Source organism: Notamacropus eugenii, chromosome 6, assembly GCF_028372415.1.
Source record: "Notamacropus eugenii isolate mMacEug1 chromosome 6, mMacEug1.pri_v2, whole genome shotgun sequence".
Classification (NCBI taxonomy): Eukaryota; Metazoa; Chordata; class Mammalia; order Diprotodontia; family Macropodidae; genus Notamacropus; species Notamacropus eugenii.
In genome coordinates, this window is record NC_092877.1 from 59696736 (window position 1) to 59715271 (window position 18536).

Consider the following 18536-nt stretch of genomic DNA (forward strand, 5'->3'; position numbering starts at 1 on the left):
TTACTACAATTCTGGCACTTTGTTAAGTGATCAGGATGCATAAAGAGTCAAACGACAGACCCTACCCTTATGAAACTTACAATTTAATAGAGTAGACACATGCAAACAAAAATCTGTAAAACAAACTATATACAGGATAAAGAGGAAATAATGAACAAAGGGAAGGCCCTGGAATTAAGTTAATAACTTCTAAGAAGTTTGGGGAGGGGCAAGGTGAGGATGAATCTACCTAGAAGGGTTCTTTTGGGTACCCCTGGGTCCCACTCCTATGATTTCCGATCTCCAAAATGTAACTAACCACAGCTATCAGTTTTCTAGCTTTCTGTTTTCCACTCTTCCTTCACTAGGGCCACCATTACTTACAGGACAGGTAGCAAAGCAGCCCCCCCCCAGCCACTCCCTCAGGTAGTTAAACGGATCATGGATCAAAGGGCTGGGAGGAGAGCTACGGTCTAAAACCCTTCCACCTGGTCTGCAACAACCTGTTCTTTTAAGGCTAACCCACAGCCCTTACATCGGGACGGAAATAGAAGGACAGAGAGTGCCCCCAAGCACAAGAGAGACCGATATCAGAGTACAGCTAGTGCCCTGGGTGATTTGGAGGAGGGGATGCCCCGACGTGGGAGAGATTCCTGCTCTCCCTCCCCGACTGGAAGCCAAGCAGACCTCAGGCATAGACACAAACCAGAAGCACTCTCGGGACTCGCCTGTTTAGAAAATGCCCTTAGTGGGAAGGGTCACAGGCAAAGGCAATTCCGAAACCCGGACCCGACAGCCAAAGACTGACCTAAGTAAGCATCCTTGGCAACATCTCTGCAAAACAGGGAAGGGGGTGGGGGGCCGATTCAATAAGCATTTATTAAGCATCTACTAAGTGCCAGGCACTGTGCCCGGTCCTAAAGATACAAAGTGATCTTTAAGGTCACTTACAGCGGTAATGCCATGAACCTGGAAACATCCCTGGGAAGGGGGCAGGGCTTGAGGGAAACAGTACCTGACTTAGAATCAGGACCTCTCTGAGCCTCAGTTTCCTCATCTGCAAAGTGGGGGCAAACATAAATCCACTGCCCATCTCACGGTGCTACTGAGGGCAAGAGCTTTGAAATCCCGAAAGCGCTACAGAAACTGAAGTAATTGGAGCCTAGGTGTAAGGGGGCCGGCCCCTCCAAGTCCTCCCTACTAAGGGCCCCCCAATGATTATTTTCTTCTCTCCCAGCCGGACGAAACTTACCCAGGCCAGCGAGAAGGAGTCAGCCCCAGGGAAGCCCGGCTCTCGCGCCGCCCGCGAGGTTTGGCTGGGGAGCCTGAGCTTTGCTTGCGTGCGCCCGGCCGCACGCAGCCCCGGTCCCGGCCCGCGGGAGGTGCAGGAGCAGCAGCAGCTGGAGCCTGCAGGACGGCAGACAGCTGAAGGCAGACTGGCCGCGGAGCAGCCCAGCTGCACAATCCACCCCAGAGCTCCGGACCCCGCCCCGCCTCGCCCCGCCTCTCCTCAACGGTCCATTCAGAGCCGGCCTTCGGAGCCTGCCACAGGGAGCCGCGTGCCGAGAGGCCCGATCTGGCCGTCCGTCAGGGGACCCCCCGCCTCCTCCTGCCGCCTCCACCACTCAGCGACCTGCGAGCTGGAGAGCTCAGGGAGCCAGGGAGCCCAGGAAGCCGGAGTCAGCGCTGGGCAAAAAGTTTCTGATTCGCTGTCGGGGTTCCCTCGTGGCGCCTCCCTCCACGCTGTTTCAGAGGCCGGGGTTGGTTGGGAGCTGGAGCCGCAGGGGACCCTGGAGATAGTCTGGTCTGCCACTTCATTGTACAGAGGCCCAAGGGCGAGCTGGTGGTGGAGTCCGGCTCTGCCAGCAGGGCCCTTGTCCAGCCGCACGAAACTCAGGGTTCCGTTTTCTTCTTCTGTAAAGTAGGAGGGTTTGACCAGCTGACCACTAAGATTCCTTGCTAATGCAGCGTGCTCTCGAATCCTAAGTTCATCCTAACTTAAATTAATTAACCTCCAGGATAGAATAAGGCTTTCTAATAGCCGGAGTCCTGTTGTATTCACTGCAAATATGCTTCTAAAGTCTATGCTTTTCTGTGACTTTCTCCTGCGCCCTTTACTAAACTTCTGAGAAGAGCTTAATTCTAGTCGATACAGCTGTGCAATGTCCCCTCTTCAAACACAGCTGGATAGGAACTCTGGAATTCTGTACCTAACGTTCCATTTCTCTCTCTCTCTCTCTCTCTCTCTCTCTCTCTCTCTCTCTCTCTCTCTCTCTCTCTCTCTCTCTCTCTCTCTCTCTGCCTGTCTCTGTCTCTCTGTCTCTGTCTGTCTCTATCTTTCTGTCTCTCTCTGTATGTCTCTGTCTGTCTCACTCTGTCTCTGTCTTTCTCTCTGTCTCTCATTGTTCTATTCTTTTCTCTTCTCCCCTCTCTTCTTCTCTCTTCAGTCACTCCATCCCTTCCTTTCCACATTCCTTCTTCCCCATTCCATCATCCTTTCCATCTCTTCCTCCTCATTCCCTCCACATACTCCCCATCTTTTTCTCCTCCCTCCCTCCTCACTCTCTCCATCCCTCCATCACCACTCCTTCATCACTATGTCTTTCCTTATCACCACTCCCCTTTTGTCTCTGGTGATTAAGGAAAACAAAATGTTTTTTGGTCCTACCATTGGAGACCCAAGATTGCAGCAAAAACTGCTGACCCATTAGCCTAGAGGTTAGAATACTCAGAACAAATTTTATTTCTACAAAGTTTTTAGACTGACAAATCACACACGTGACAATAAGGAGGGAGGTAGATTGTTTAACTATTATTATCCTCTTTTTACAGAGGAGAAAACTGGATTCCAGAAAAGGAAAGTGGCCTTGCTCATCGCTACTCAGATATTGAATGGTAGTGATGGGATTGTAGCCTCACTTCTATCACTCTATCCATCTTTGTTTTCTTCACTGTCATTTAGACTTATTTCTGTGAAACAGCTAGGATTGTGAGATCATAGTTCAAGTGCAGTGGCTCAACTATTCTCAGTAGTGAAGAGTTTGTAATAAACGTCTTTGTCAATGTTTCCCATAACATCCTTAAAATGTTCTTGAGTTGACTTTAATTAGTTAGGTATCTCCTCAAGCTTTCTTCAACTTCTTTCTCTGTTAGCTTTTATAAACAAGTTTATTTTTGTGCCACTCTTGCTCATGGCTACCATATTGCTCTGCTTGGCAAGGAAGTCAAGTCTTTGTTGTCTGAGGCAATTTAGTTTCCTGAGGCTCTTTGGGTCTTCCCTTTACAGCATTTGATTTATAGAATTTAACCTTCATAATGGTTATAATCCATGCCAATATGTGTCCTTCCACCCATTTCCTATTTTCCACTTCAACACTTAATTGAAATAGGTCAAGTCTCAATTGTATGCCATGTGTTTTCTCTTTATTATTGTTTGAAGGTGATTTTGATAGTTGGCTTAACAAGTCAGTGCACTGTTTCATTTATACAACTGATCCCTGAATGATTTCCCCATTAGTAATCAGTTTATTTCCTGTAAAAATCTTATGAATTTCAATTTTGTTACATTATTTGTTGCTTGCTATGTCCAACACTTCCAAGAAAAGATCTTGATATACCCGTATTTATAGATATGTGTATATTTATATATGCATATATAGAGAGATAGATATAGATAGATTGAGGCTTCTGTGAATGCTCCAACACTCTGACCTCTCTTTTCTTATCCCTTAACTATATTTTCTGACATTTACTGTCACACTACCCCTTTGCCTTTGCATTGAGGTCACCAAGTATCAGAATGTATCTTGATTTAATTTGGAGAATCTTCAAATTCCTCACAGAATTTCTTAATCACTTCATCTTCTGCAATAGATATTGACACAAGTTTTGATTATTTTTGCCAATAAATATATCATGAACACTGAAGTGCAAACTGACCAAATGGCCAATGAAATAATGCCTTTTTTGGCCTTTGGTTGCATGATAAAATTAACTGTCATTTTCTTTAGTTGCCTCATCAATGAGAACCTGTGAACTATCCTTATATTTGGCTGCAAAATTCTTTTGTCTTCTAGTTTCATAGTAAGAATGCGAAGATTCACACAACTCACTCCTCTCAATAGTATGTCTATTTAATCTTCATTGCACAAGGATTTCAGAAGTGCTCTGTTAATGTTTATTTTTTTAATGTGATTATTAACACTGTCCCTTTTTCCACCAATCTGCTTCTCTCACTTAGAGGCATGAAATCACTTAGGACTAAAGCCCATTTGTATGTAGTTTCTTTGTTTCAGGGGTGGCTATTGACAAAGAATTTTCAAGTGACTAGCCTACTGATCACGTGAACCTTTGTATAGGCCTTAGAAAGAGGACATAGTCATTGCCAGGACAATTCTTCACTCCTTTCCAGCATGGTGGAGACTAAATTCAACCCCCATGGTCTTCATGTAGTTTCCCAAATTTCAACCCTATGTCCATAGTATGATGAATCAAAGTAGGACTTTGTAGGGAAAAGGCTGGAGCTATGATAAAGTCCTGGATTCTTGGAGTGTTTTAAGTATTCAGAGTATTGTCAAAATTCAACTAGATTGTAAACTCCCTGAGACCAAGCTCATCATTCCTTATATTTGTCTATATTTCCATAGTGACATCTTCCCATAACAGGCTCTTAATAAGTTCCTTTTTGTTAGACTGACTGATTGATTAATGTGGAGAACCTTTGGCCTCAAAACCACATGTGACCCTCTAGGTCCTCAAGTTCAGTCCCTTGACTGAATCCAATTAATAATAAATTTAATTGCTAATTAATTCAATTAATAAAAGGATTTGTTTTATAAAACTTGGACTCAGTCAAAAGGCTGCACTCAAGGACCTAGAAGGCCTTGAAGGCACCGGTTCCCCACTCCTGGATTAAACATTTGGAAAGGCAGTCTCCTTGGAATAATAAGAATGACAATAATAGCATCATAAAAATGTCAGAGTTATATAGGGCCTGAAAGATTGATTGTCCTGGATTCAAGTCCCACCTCTGTCATTATGTATGTGTATCAATTTCCTTGGGACTCTCATTTCTCTCTTTATAAAAGGAGTTGGACTAGATGGTCTTTGAAGTCCCTTTCAATTCTGAAACTATTATCCTAACAGAGATCTTCCACTCCATCACTCTCATTTTTCAGATGAGGAATTGAAGGCCTAAAGAGGCATCATATTGTATTGGGTCAGGGTTCTGACACTAGCTGTGTGACCATAGGCAAGTCACTTAATTTGTCTGAGCCTCAATTTCCTCTTCCATAAATAGGATTAATAATAACCATCTTCTTCCCAGATTTGTTGTGAGAAAATGCTTTGTAAACCTCGAGGTTATAGAAATGTGAATTTTTAGTGCTCCATGAAGTACCTAAAGTTGCTTAGCTACTTAGAAACAGAGCTGGAATTAAATCCAGACCTTTGTCTACTTTGGCTAAGTACCTAAAGCTGGCATCTTTTCATGGTCACAGGCTTGTGAGGTATGTAGTATAAGGGTTATAATCTTATTTCACAGATGAAATCAAATGACTTGGTTAAGGTCACATATCTAATGAGTCATAGCATAGAACTGTTGAGTCCAAATATCAGATGATGAGTGGTCACAGCTCATGGGACTGTGTATCATCTTGACTCAATGCTATTTCAGGTGTCCTTCTTCCCCAAATCAGTTGAAATCTGGTTTTTTTCTGGAAGATCTGAGGGTGTCTTCATTTACTCATCAGAGTAGGCAGGAACGATGACATTTACCTGCCTAGAGAGATGATTCACTAAGCACTTACAGAGCTTTCACTTGGGGAAAAAAAACAAAGCACACAATAATTTGTACTAATGGAACTTTGAGTTGGAAAAAGCACAACCCTATGTATAGTGTAAAGGAGATACTCCAAAGAACCCCAATTCTTTCACAGCCTCCTAGCTTCTTCTTGCTAGAAGCTAAGTGGTTGACTAGTTCCCTGAATAATATCTTTCATTTATATACATATATGCTATACTATACATATGTATCATATATAACATATGTATGTATATGTATTTATCTCCATCCATCATCTATCTATATATGTCTGTCTCTCTATCTGTCTCTGTCTGTCTATATATCTATCTTTATCTGCCTCTGTTTATCTTTCTGTCTCTGTCTATCTATACATCTACCTATCTATCTGTCTCTCTGTCTCTGTCTCTGTCTCTGTCTCTCTCTCTCTATCGATCTATCTATCATCTATCTATCTATCTATCTATCTATCTATCTATCTATCTATCTATCTATCTATCTCTATCGGATCTCTCTATCCAATTTAAACTTTGTTAAGCTCTGTTCTCACCACAATCTTGTAAAGTAGGTGATGTCATTGTTCCTGCTTTACAAATGAAGGCAGTGAGGATCTGAAAGGTTAAGTGACTTGCTTGTGCTTGCACAGCTAATAACTAAATATCTGAAACAGAATTTGAACCTAGGTTTCCTTACCCCAAGTCCAGAGTGCTTTTCTACTAGGCCACAATGGCTTCTTTGATACTTGCATCATTCCTACAGTAACACCTGGAAGTGGTCACCTGTCCTCTGCTTAAATATCTTAATCAATCAATTAAACAATCAATAAACATTTATTAAGTATTTACAGTGTGCCAGGCATTGTACTAGGGGATACGCTAGAGATACAGAAAAGAGGCAAAAGACAGTCTCTGCATTCAAGAAGGGAGAATTCACTGCACAACAATGCCCTAATAATCCTTAGGGCAAGATCTCAGTCTGTGCAGGGGTACCTGCCTTGTTGATAGGGACTTAAAGTCAGCATCACTTTCCTCTCTGCCCCCTACATCACTCTGAACTATTTGAGGTGAGTTGTTATTAATCATTACCAGTTATAGCTAGGTATTGATCAGTGCCAATAATGCATCCCATGAAGTGGTCTCATTATTTGAATTCATACTACCTTGTTTCCACTGAGCTAGAATCACTTGCCAGATTTCACATACGTAACTTTGAATAATGTAAATTTAAGTAATGCAACCACTTCATGGGATTCACTGTCAAAGGCAATCAAGACCTAGCCACAGTACTGGGTTTTATGTGCATTTCAAGATTGAGATGCATTTAAGAAACAGTAACTTGATACATTTATATAATTAACAGTCATTTGACATTCCTATTAAGAGGTATCTGAGTACCCATTATGTGCCTAACCCTGAAGTAGCTACTACAGGGAATACCAAAGACATATATCCTATAGATATTGGGAAACTTGTGGTCTGGTTTGTGAAGTCAAGATTAAGAAACATGCAAGAAAAAAATAGAAAAATAAAATATCATTTTAGTAGAGATAATAAAGATTAGAGTAGTTTAAAGAATGAGAAATCAGTATGGACTAATGTGGGCAGGGTTCATGAAAGAAGTGGGTCTTGCAAATCAAAGAATTGAATACGTGGTATAATATTTACCAAGGACATAAGATCAGTGTGCTGGAATAGGAATCAGAAGGCTTGGGCTATAAGCTGGACTCTGCCAACAATTCCTGAGTTTGGTAAAATCACCTATTCTCTCTGAATTAAATGATCCCTATGATCTCTTCCAGTTCTAACATTCTTTATTTTGGAACTCAAGATCCTTTCCAGCCCTAACATCATTTGTTCTGTGATCTAAAGGCCACTCCAGCTCTAACCCTGTAAATTCTCAGGTTTCTTCCCTTTCTAACATTTTACATTCTTATGCTCTAAAGTCTCCCCCAGCTCTCATCTTCTATATTCTGTATTCTTTGTTCCCTTTCAGCTCTGACACTCCATTTTCTAAGTGCATATAAAAGTTATTATGACAAATATTCAGAAAGCAAGAGGCTGACATTTCAGAATTTGCAAAGTGGATTTTATTTGCCCCCTAATAGCACAGTGGATAAAGCAGAAAACTTGGAAATCAGAAAGACCCGGGTTGAAGCGCAGGCTTCAAACACTAGCTGTGCGACCCTAGGCAAGTCACTTAATCTTGTTTGCCTCAGTTTCCTCATCTTTAAAATGAGCTGGAGAAGAAAATGGCAAACCACTTCAGTATCTCTTCTAAGAAAACCCCAAATAAGGTCAAGAAGAGTCAGATGTGACTGCAGATGACTGAACGACAACAACTAATGAAAATAATAAGCACCTGTAACTGAAAATCTTTTTAATGGAAAACCCTAGGGTGTAGAGTCTCTTTGTTATCAGGCTTGCAATTGTCTTAATGCTTTTTTTTTTCTGAAGTGTATTCAAATGACATGTTCCTCATGTCTTTTGAAAACTGAAAGAATGAAGGGAAGACAGGAGAATTTGTTGTTCAACTAAGCAAAAGACAATGGCATTAAATGTTACTGATTGCAGTGAAGCACTTGGAAATCATCAAGAAGAACCCAAATTGCCAAATTCGGCATCCTTCCTAGAACTTCCTGGATACCCTCTGACTTTCTGTCTTAGGTCAAAATGACAATTCTGTGTTTTGTTGCTGGAGATTGGCAGAAGCAATCTGGTTTTTGTAGATGCAATTTAGACTCTGAAGAATGTGGTACTGTTTTTTTTGAGACACAATCTAGAAATGTAAATTAGCCTGAAAGCCTAAATTGGTGATGCTGAATAGTTGTTTTCCTGAAATTCAGATACAATTGAACATGTCAAGCTAGTCTCAAATTTCTTTGTGGAGTGCCAAAAATTCTCTTAGCTTCTCTTCCCTTTTCTCTCTCTCTCTCTCTCTCTCTCTCTCTCTCTCTCTCTCTCTCTCTCTCTCTCTCTCTCTCTCTCTCTGTCTCTCTGTCTCTCTGTCTCTCTTTTGGAGTGTGTGTGTGTGTGTGTGTGTGTGTATACAAGTGCGTGTATGTGCCTGTGTGTGTGTGTGTGTGTAAAACGGAGCTGAAACAGACCATTTTGGAAATAATATGGGAACCTTAATTTAGTGGAATAACAGGCAATTTTAGAATAGGGTCATAGCATCTTTGAGCTTGAAGAGATTTTATAGAGCCTGTAGACTAAGGATTCTTAACCTGGAGTTCATGAGCCCCCAAACCCCTTATAGGCATGAGATTAGATTTCAGGAAGTCTGTGAACATGGATGGGAAAAACATCCTATCTTTATATTCTCTAACTTTTAGCTGAAATTTAGTATTTTCTTCAGTTATTACTAAAACCCAACAACATTATTCTGAGAAGGGGCCCGTAAGTTTCACCAAGCTGCTGAAAGAATCCATGACATTAAAAATTAAGAACCCTTGATGTACTCTAAATCACTAATAATTAGAGGAATACAAATTAAAACAACCACCTTGGCTCATCTATTTGAGGTACCATGTCATACCCTTCAGATTACTAGGATGACAGAAAAGGAAAACAAATGCTGGAAGGGATATGGAAAAATACATATACAAACATATTGTTGGTGAAACTGTGAACTAGCTCAGCCATTCTGGAGAACAGTTTGGAACTATTCCCAAAATAAAAACCTTTGACCCAGTAGTTCTCTTATTTAGCCTATACCCAAGGAAATCAAAGAAAAAGGAGAAGGACCCATAGGTACAAAAATATTTATTGTAGGTAAATAATTTTTTTGAGGTGGTAAAGAATTGGAAACTAAATGGATGCTCATCAGTTGTGGGTGTGTGTTTGTGGCACAGAAGAATATATTATAGTATATGATTGTGATGGAATGCTATTGTGTTGTAAGAAATGAGGAGCAGGATGGTTTCAGAAGAACCTGGGAAGATATATATGAACTAATGCAAAGTGAAGTGAGCAGAACCAGAACAATATATAGAGTAACAGCAATATTGTAGAGATAATCAACTATGAAAGACTTAGCAACTCTAATCAATACAATGAGCCACCACAAAAGATTCATGATGAAAAATGTTGTTGACCTTCAGGTAGAGACCTGATGGACTTAGAATGCAGATGAAAGCATTTTTTTTCACTTCTTTATTTTAGTTTATTTTTTCAGAACATGATTAATACAGAAAAATGTTTAGCATGATTTAATATGTGTGGTGTGTATCATGTTTCTTACCTTCTCAATGGGAGGGGAGGATATGGGAAGAAAGAATTCAGAACTGAATTTTTTTTTTTTTTAAAAAGAACTCTTGTTCTAATGAAACTCACTTGTTTTACAGATGAGAAAAATGAGATCCAGAGAGGGGAAAATATCCTTATCTGGAGTCATCATGCAAATAGCAAATGGAAGAGGTGGATTTTGAACACAGGTCTTCTAATTCAGTGCTCTCTCCATAGCATCCACCATGTTGCATTTAATGGTCACAGAGAAGGAACACACAGGTAAGCACAGAGACTCAGAGTTGGATGGAACTTGAAGGGCCATCTCATCTCACCTGGGAGGCCCAAGAGTCTTTCTGACAATGTCTCTAACAAGTAGACATCCAGCCTCTGGTTGGAGACCTCCAGAGGCAGCCCAATTCCACTTAAAAACAGCTCTAATTATTACATTATTCCTTGCATCAAGCTGAAACCTGTATTTACAGATAACCCAAAATACAGAATCCCTACAAACCAGGGTGGCATAGAGGAGTGAGAACTAGACTTGGGTTGTAATCCTGGTCCTATAACTCAGTAGTTGCCTGCATGGGGGCAAATGAGTTCCCACTTTGGGCTTTGGTTTCTTCTTTCATAAAATGAATATTTAGATGAATAATAATAGAACACATATAAAACTATGATTTTCAAAGTGCTTTATATATAATATCTCCTTTGATCCTCACAAAAACCTTGTAAGGTAGTTGCTATGATTATCTCTGTTTTATAGCTGAGGAAACCAAGGCAGAGAGTGTTTAAATGGCTTGCCCAATATTGCCAGTAAATGTCTGAGGCAGGTTTTCCTGACTCCAAGGCCACGTGGCTGCTCTAAAGCATTTTAATATGGTGGAAAGTGCATACACTTGAGAGCTAAAAGACTTGAGTTCAAGTTCAGATTCTGTGGTTTACTAGGATGTTCCTGTGGGTAAACCTCTGAGTTTCTGTCTACTTCATAAATAATTCACCTCTCTGAGCTTCCATTTCTTCTACTGTAACATTATGATAATAAATAATACTTGTTTGTAGATCCTTTACATAGCTGTTGCAAAGTGTTCTATAAATAGGAGCTTTACTATGATTATTATAATCTAGTATTTCCAAAATCTAATATTTCTGGGGGTGATGAATAATGAGGTCCACAAGGAATTTCCTCAATTATTCCTTCTTGCTTCTGCCTTTATCCCTTTTATTGTCATGTTAATATTTTCTTTTCCTTCTTATTCATTTTACATTTCTTTCTCTTTCCACTTCTAGTTTTGACTGGTTGTTGAAACTATGATCTTCATGGTAACAGCTAAAATTCACCTGGCTAGTCTATAATAATAAGAGTACCTCACATTTAGATAGTATTTTAAAATTTACCCAGTACTTTCTCTACAACAGTTATGTGAGGTAGGCAGTGAGAATATTATGATTGCCATTTTAATGATGAAAAAAAGAAAAAAAAATGAGGCGCAAAGTCAGTAAGAGTTGTAGCCAAGATTCTGGCCAAGGTCTTCCGAATCCAAATCCCATGCTTCCCCCATCCCCACCACACAAGGTTGCCTATCCATGATTAATTAGGTAGTACTTCCTCTCAGTTACAGAATAATTATAATAGGTGGTGGCTAATGTGATGACATCCTCTAAGTGTCTTTTGAGTCATCAAAGAAAGATCTGTGAATCATTCACATTAAAGTGGAGGAGAAATGTGGAGATCATCTTAGTCAAGTCTTTGGTTTTACAAACAAGGGCACCGAGACCCAGAGAGATAAGTGAATTACTTAAAGTTATACAGAAAGCTTTACTGCAGAACCAGGAGCAGACTCCACATTTCCTTACTCCCAGATCAGGGCTCATTCTACTAAATACACTGCATGGCCTCTCTTCAGCATGATTTGAATTTGTTTTATTTTATTTTATTCTAAGGCTTGAAACTTGATCATCCACGTATGGAATATGTAGTAACCAGCATTCTTTGGTTAAGCTAGATATCAAACTGTGACTTGTTTCAATATTTCAAGGAATCAAAATTCATAGATTGAATGAAGTCTTTCTGTAACTTAATAGATGGTCTTAAAGAGTTGCTAAAAGACCCCACACTCCAACAAACAAAAAACATAGAGAACACCAGCCTTTGGCTGGCATACCAATGAGTCTCCAAACTTAGCTTGACTAGTCCTTGGATAACAGATATATATCCATACTCAAAGTCTTTTCAGTTTGGTAGGGTCTTCTAGAATTTCCAAGCTGTTAGCTTTACCTGTAATAACCAAGAAGTACCTCTATGTGATAATAAGATATCAGAAGAGAACTTTTGTGGAAATAACAAGGAACTCTAAAGTATTAAGACTACTCCTTAACTTAAAAAAAAAATCAGAAGTAGTGGGGTGTATGGTTATTCATCTATCTCCTTAGATGATTTTGTCTGCAGGGAATAAGCTTAGGTGGAGAGGTGCCCAGGGTTAGTGAAATGGCATTGTTCAAACATTTAGGAAGGCAAAGGGAGGATGAAAACCAAATGACTCAACACAGAATTAGCCTAATTTTGGTCCTATAATTGTTTAATCTATGAAAAAACTTAAATAGGGTGGTCATGTGATCTTTGGGCATGAAGTAGGTCAAAGGACAAGTGGTAATGCTTGAAAAACCTAACAAATAGCAGAGGTGGACAGGGTGGACAGGGTCACTTGGAGGAGGGGATTGTTGTCTTCTCCAAATTGGAGGGGAGACAGAGAGAGAGAGAGAGAGAGAGAGAGAGAGAGAGAGAGAGAGAGAGAGAGAGAGAGAGAGAGAGAGAAACTAACTGAAGAACTCAGAGTTCCTGAGCTACCGCCATTGGCTGGTCTCCAAAAAATATAGAATTTGACATCAATGGGATAACCCTAGGGAGGATACTTGTTTGTTCTCTGTGGCAGTTTCTGAGAATAGGGACTAAGCTATCTAGTTTTCTCTTCTCTGCAGACTAAGGAGGAAAACTGCTTGATCTTTGGCTGGAAGAATATGTGTGCAGTGGTTGCTTTGATAAATGTAGCTTTAATTACATATGATGCACTAAAAAAACCCCCTCCAATTAAAATGAATGAATAAAAACCCTTTATGACATGCTTACTATGTGCCAGGTGCTCTGCGAAGTGCTAGGGTTACCAATACCATCATGAAAGCCAGTCCTGTCCTTTAAGAGCTTCTTTTCTTACAGGGTAAGACAACAGAGGAGTGCTAGATATAGAAAGCAGGGACAAGTATTGTATCATGATTTCGAGCTGGAAAAGAAGAAATGCTGCAGGACCTAGACAAGTGGACGTTTTCTTTGTGTAGAAATGAAGGTTGAGCCAGGAGTCTTGATTAAAGAAATCCACCCTAAATCCTTAGATGAGCATTGCCACCCACCCACAAAAAGGGGCAAAGCAAGATAAGATAGGTGACTGGCTCACTGAGAGCCAGAAAGAGCTTGGTGTTATCTCAGACTGACTTCTGGTGTCAATTAGATTATGTTACCTCTGAGGCCCAGCATTCCGCTGCTAATGTTTGATCATCAGTACTGAGCAGGATCAGGCAACTAGTCAGCAGTGACCCCTACTGGTCAACTACATTAAAATACATAAAAATATATTTTAAGAAATCTAGCATTCTTACATAGTTTCTTTCAAGGGATATATAGATGCATACATACGTGCATATACATACATATGTAGCTTTATGGATAATTCTATATTTATACACATATATATGTATATATATACACCTATTCATATATATATATACATACATAGAGAGAGATATGTACATATATATTTTGGATATGAGACAGTTAGTGAAAATACCAAGAGTTGGGGGTTGCAGTGTCTTGAGAGACAGCAGAGCAGCAAGGAGGCCAATGTTACTGGATCAAAGAGTATGGGGGAGGGGTGGAGTATAAAGTGTAAGAAGATTAGAAAGGTGGGGAGGGGCAGGTTATGATGGGCTTTGAGCAACATAGTATTTTATATTTGATCTTAGAGGTGATAGGGAGCCTCTTGAGTTTACTGTGTGTGTGGGTGGGTATGTGTGGGGTGTGTGTGTGTGTGTGTATGTGGCAGGAGGTGGGGATGGCAGGGGGGAGACATGGTCAGATCTGCACTTTAAAAAGATCAATTTGAAAAATGAGGGGAAGATGAACCGGAGTAGGGAGACATTTGAGACAGCAAGACCAAGCAGTGGGTTATTGCAATGCTCCAAATGTGAAGTGATAAGGACCTGTACCAGGGAGTTGGCCATCAAAAAAAAGGAGAGAAGGGGGCACAGCAAGAGATGCTATAGAACTAAAATAGACTTTGAAAGCAGTTCACATATTAGGAGTAAGAGGAAATGAGGAGTTGAGGATGACACACAAGTTGGCAGCTTGGGTAGCTGAGAGGATCTTGGTGCCCTTGGCAGTGACAGAGAAATTAGGAAGAGGGGAAGGTTTGAGGAGAAAAACACAATGAGTTCAGTTTTGGATATGTGGAGTTAAAGATGTCTACAAGACATCTGTCAACTGGTTGCTCTATTCCATTCAGCTAGGTGACAGAGTGTATATAGATCATTGGGTTTGGAGTCAGGAAAAGCTGAGTTCAAATCCTGCCTCAGACAATTAATAGCTGTGTGACTGTGGGCAAGTCACTTAATCTTTATCTACCTCAACTTTCTCATTTGTAAAATAGGGACAGCAACAGCACCTACCTCTCGGTTATTGTCATGATAAAATAAGATTATATTTGTAAAGCATTTTGTAAACTTTCAAGCACTATTTAAATGCTAGATATTATTATTACTATTGCTAGTTTTTGCTAAAGTTATCATCTACTTCTGGGCTTCTTCTTCTTCTGTACAAATCAACACATTTTCACCTCTTTTATTATTAGTCAGGCCCACAGCCACCCATAGCTAGAACAGAAAAGTGCCTCCCAGGTAGCTCTTAAGTACCTTCCATTTCTACCACTCTTGGTGCATACTCAGTGCACTAAACACAGCACCTGACACATGGTAGGTACTTCATAAATGTTTATTGACTGGAAAATTCTTCATTCTCATGTGATAATTAGGTTGGAGTGAGTACATTTCTTTTAATTCCTATATAACACCTAGTGCCAGAGCCATTGTATTCCTGCTGGTTCCTGTCCCCCTTTTATTGATTTATTTTATGATATTTTAAAACAATACTTAAAATATGATATTTTTTGATATCAATGAATGAAAACCTAACATTATAACAATGCATGAGCTCCTCAGATAATTATTTTTAACTCTACCATCTTGATTAGATCATAGACCCATTAAAGTATTAAAGTATATTCTAAAAATCTACATAGAAAATACAAAATGATTTCCTGAGGGTCAGAAAGAAGGAGAGCCCAGGGAGATTGGCAAAGGCCTCATGGGAGATGACAACTGAGTAGTGCTTGGAGGGAAACTAGAGATTCTCCATGGTAGAAGTGAGAAGGGAGAACAGCCCTAGCTTGGAGAGGGAAGGAGAGGAAAGAGTCGACATAATCCCAAGGTTGTGAACCTGGGTGACCCAAAGGATGGATGATAGAGCCCTGTACTGAAATAAAGAAGTTAGAATCAATGTTAGAAGAAGATCATGAATTCTATTGCAGACATAATACGTTTGAGATGTTTGTGGGAAATTCAGGCAGAGATGTCCAGGAGGCAGTGGGCAATGTGGAATTGCACCTCTGGCGTATTTGAGTGCGAATATTCTTCATGCTTACATTACTGGCAACTAAAGCATTGACTGGCACATAGGAGGAATATTTATTGATTGACTCAAATACCATTTTACAATATGACGACTCACAATGGGTACTGCGATTGGGAAAACACCTGTACCTATGCTGGGTTTTTCCTGAGTAGTTTGGACAAAAAAGTTCTCTTTTTAAATGATTGCCCCCTCCTCCTCCTCCAACTTTTAAAAATAATGGCTGAATCCAACTTAGGCAGATTAACTCATTTGATGTATTTTTTTTCCTTTTCTTTCTTCTTCCAGAGATTGCTAAAGCAATCAGATGAATATTCTCCCCCAGATATCTGTCTTGGATAATGTACTTTGGGTGTAATGGAATGACAACTTAAAAGCATGTTGCAATAATTCTCCTAGAAGGAAATAAAAAAAAAACTATCCTTTGCTCAGATAATGTGCTAGTTAGTCTCTTTCATAGATTCTTTGCATAAGTGACAATAGGGACAACTGAGTAGAAGTAATACTAGGGGTAGAAAAGGTAAGTGGTCACCTAGGGTGCAATACTCAAGACTATCACATCGAGGGACTTTTACAAATTCCTTAAATTTTTTTTTATTTTGATGAATATGGCAAACATCAACAAACAGGAAGAAAGTAGAAAATGAGAATTGGAACTGATGCAGTGTAAAGTAAGCAGAACCAGGAAAATAATTTATGCATGGTAACATTGTGTAGATAAACAATATTGCAATACTAAAGCACTCTGATCAGTGCAGTTACCAACTCCATTTCAGATCATCAGCGATCCATGCTACTCACCTCTTGACAAAAGAGGGATGGACACAGAGTACAAAAGGAGACCTACAGTTCTGAACATAGTAAATGTGGATTTGTTTTGCTGGAATATGTTTGTTATAAAGACTGTGTTTTTCTTTTCTCTTTCATGGTTGGGGGAAGGACATAGGAAGAGAGCAGAGCTAACAATAATGTCACCAAAAAAAGAAGAAAAGAAAGAAAAGAAGCATTTTTTAAAATGCACAGAAAAGAACATAAGGAAGTTCAGAAGGAAACACAAATGAACAAGACATGTTGAATTCATTCACTGAATTTATGTATATATAATTTATACATACATGCATATGTACATATGAAAGCTATACATATTAGAAATTTGCTTTAACATGTGATAATTTTACACTATTTTGTAAAAAGGAAAAGTCCTTTTTTGGTATTTGTCAATTTCAGCATTAAGATAATTTTTTTAGATTGGTTATAGAACCATGAATCTCTACCATAGACAGCTGGAGTCTTTTTGTTTAACATTTTATTTTTCTCTCAATATGTATAAAACAATTTTAATATTCATTTTGTAAAATTCTGAATTCCAAATTCTTTCTTTCCTTCCTTGCTCTCCCTCTCAATGAGAAGGCAAGCAATTGGATATAAGTTATATGTATGTAGTCATGGAAAACATAGTTCCATGTTAGTCATGTGAAAGAAACATAGTCCCCCCCAAAAAGACCCCAAGAAAAATAAAGAAAAAGTGCTTAAATCTGTATTCAGATTTCATAATTTCTAAGTTATTTGGAACTGTCTTTGAACATTGCATTGCTGAGAATAAATTATTCACTAAAACTTGGATTTTTGAAGGGAGATTTATTTCAAACTTAATCTGATATTTCCAACATTGCTCAGCTTATTTGAATTTCCTTCTGCTCTTTTTGTTTATTTTTAATAATTTGTCAATGTTCTTTTCTTTCCCCCTACCTTTTTTGTTTTGGTACCACTATCACTTCACTCTAACTCCTCCACCTTCTCAAAAAATAAAATCCCTCCCTTGTAATGAAAAAGTATAAGAAAGCAAAATTAATCCAAACTTTGGCCACGTCTCATCTGGCACGCCTATTCTGTTACCTCTCTGCCAAGAAATGGGAGGCATGATTACTATCAGTTTTCTGCAGTCCTGATTGATTATTATTGTGTTTATTACAGAGCTTAAGTCTTTCATGATTACTGACTTTCACTAAGTATCAATATTCTTTTTGCCAGAAAATTCCCACTTGCCTTGGTCTAGAAGGGTTTATTTTGTTTTATGTCAAGTCACTTATTTTATAGCAAAGTCTCAGCAAGAGCATAGTTTTCAAACCTTTATAGGGCACAAAAATGCCTCATCATGACTCTGGAGCAGACTTGAGAATTTATCTCCTCAACCTTTTGAAGAGACATTGGGATATAAACTGCAGTTCTTTTCAAGAGAGTCTTTTTGTTTATGGTTGTAAGGCACATTGCAGTGTAACATGACTATGTAACCCATGAAATGGTATGTTTTATGGTCTTTGAGTATACGCCATCTCTTTCAATATGGTTTTCCTGATCATCATCAGTTACTGGTGTTTCCCAGGAACTATATAATTATGTTGGGAATGGGTAAATTTCTTTCAATTTTATTTACCTATATATTACTTACATAAGAATTTGCCATTCTCTCCCTCTCCCTAGTAGAATATAAGCTTTTTTTGAGGGAAGAGACTGTTAATTTTTATTTCTCTATTCTTAGCACCTACCACATAGTATACAAATGGTTGTCAAATTAATGAATGATTGAATGATTGACTCTTCAAGAAGAACCATTCTTTCTTTTAGCTTCAACTTTTTATGTCTTTTAAAAAAATTTACAATTTCAGGGGCAGAGCCAAGATGGCAGAATAGAAAGATGCATATACACTAGCTCTTCCCCCACAGCTCATAAAATACCTGTGAAGAAAGTCTCTCAACAAATTCTAGAGCAGCAGAAACCACATGATGGAGTGGAGGAGAT

At 39.1% G+C, this 18536-nt stretch overlaps 1 protein-coding gene and 1 long non-coding RNA gene across 3 annotated transcripts in view; one reads left to right on the forward strand and one right to left on the reverse strand.

The window, feature by feature from the left end:
- The window catches only part of WFS1 (wolframin ER transmembrane glycoprotein), a 55476-nt gene extending 54029 nt beyond the window's left edge, over window positions 1-1447 (reverse strand). Inside the window, exon 1 of one of the 2 annotated variants that reach the window (XM_072620187.1) lies at window positions 1232-1447. The gene's annotated coding sequence lies outside the window, so the exon portion shown is untranslated. The remainder of the gene's footprint in view (window positions 1-1231) is intronic. The other variant, XM_072620186.1, reaches the window with a different exon arrangement.
- An 8674-nt stretch (window positions 1448-10121) lies between these two features.
- On the forward strand, window positions 10122-17357 carry LOC140511167 (uncharacterized). The gene is made up of 2 exons (XR_011969455.1): window positions 10122-10284; window positions 16676-17357. It is a non-coding gene; the product is annotated as an uncharacterized lncRNA (long non-coding RNA).
- Window positions 17358-18536: the final 1179 nt, after the last annotated feature.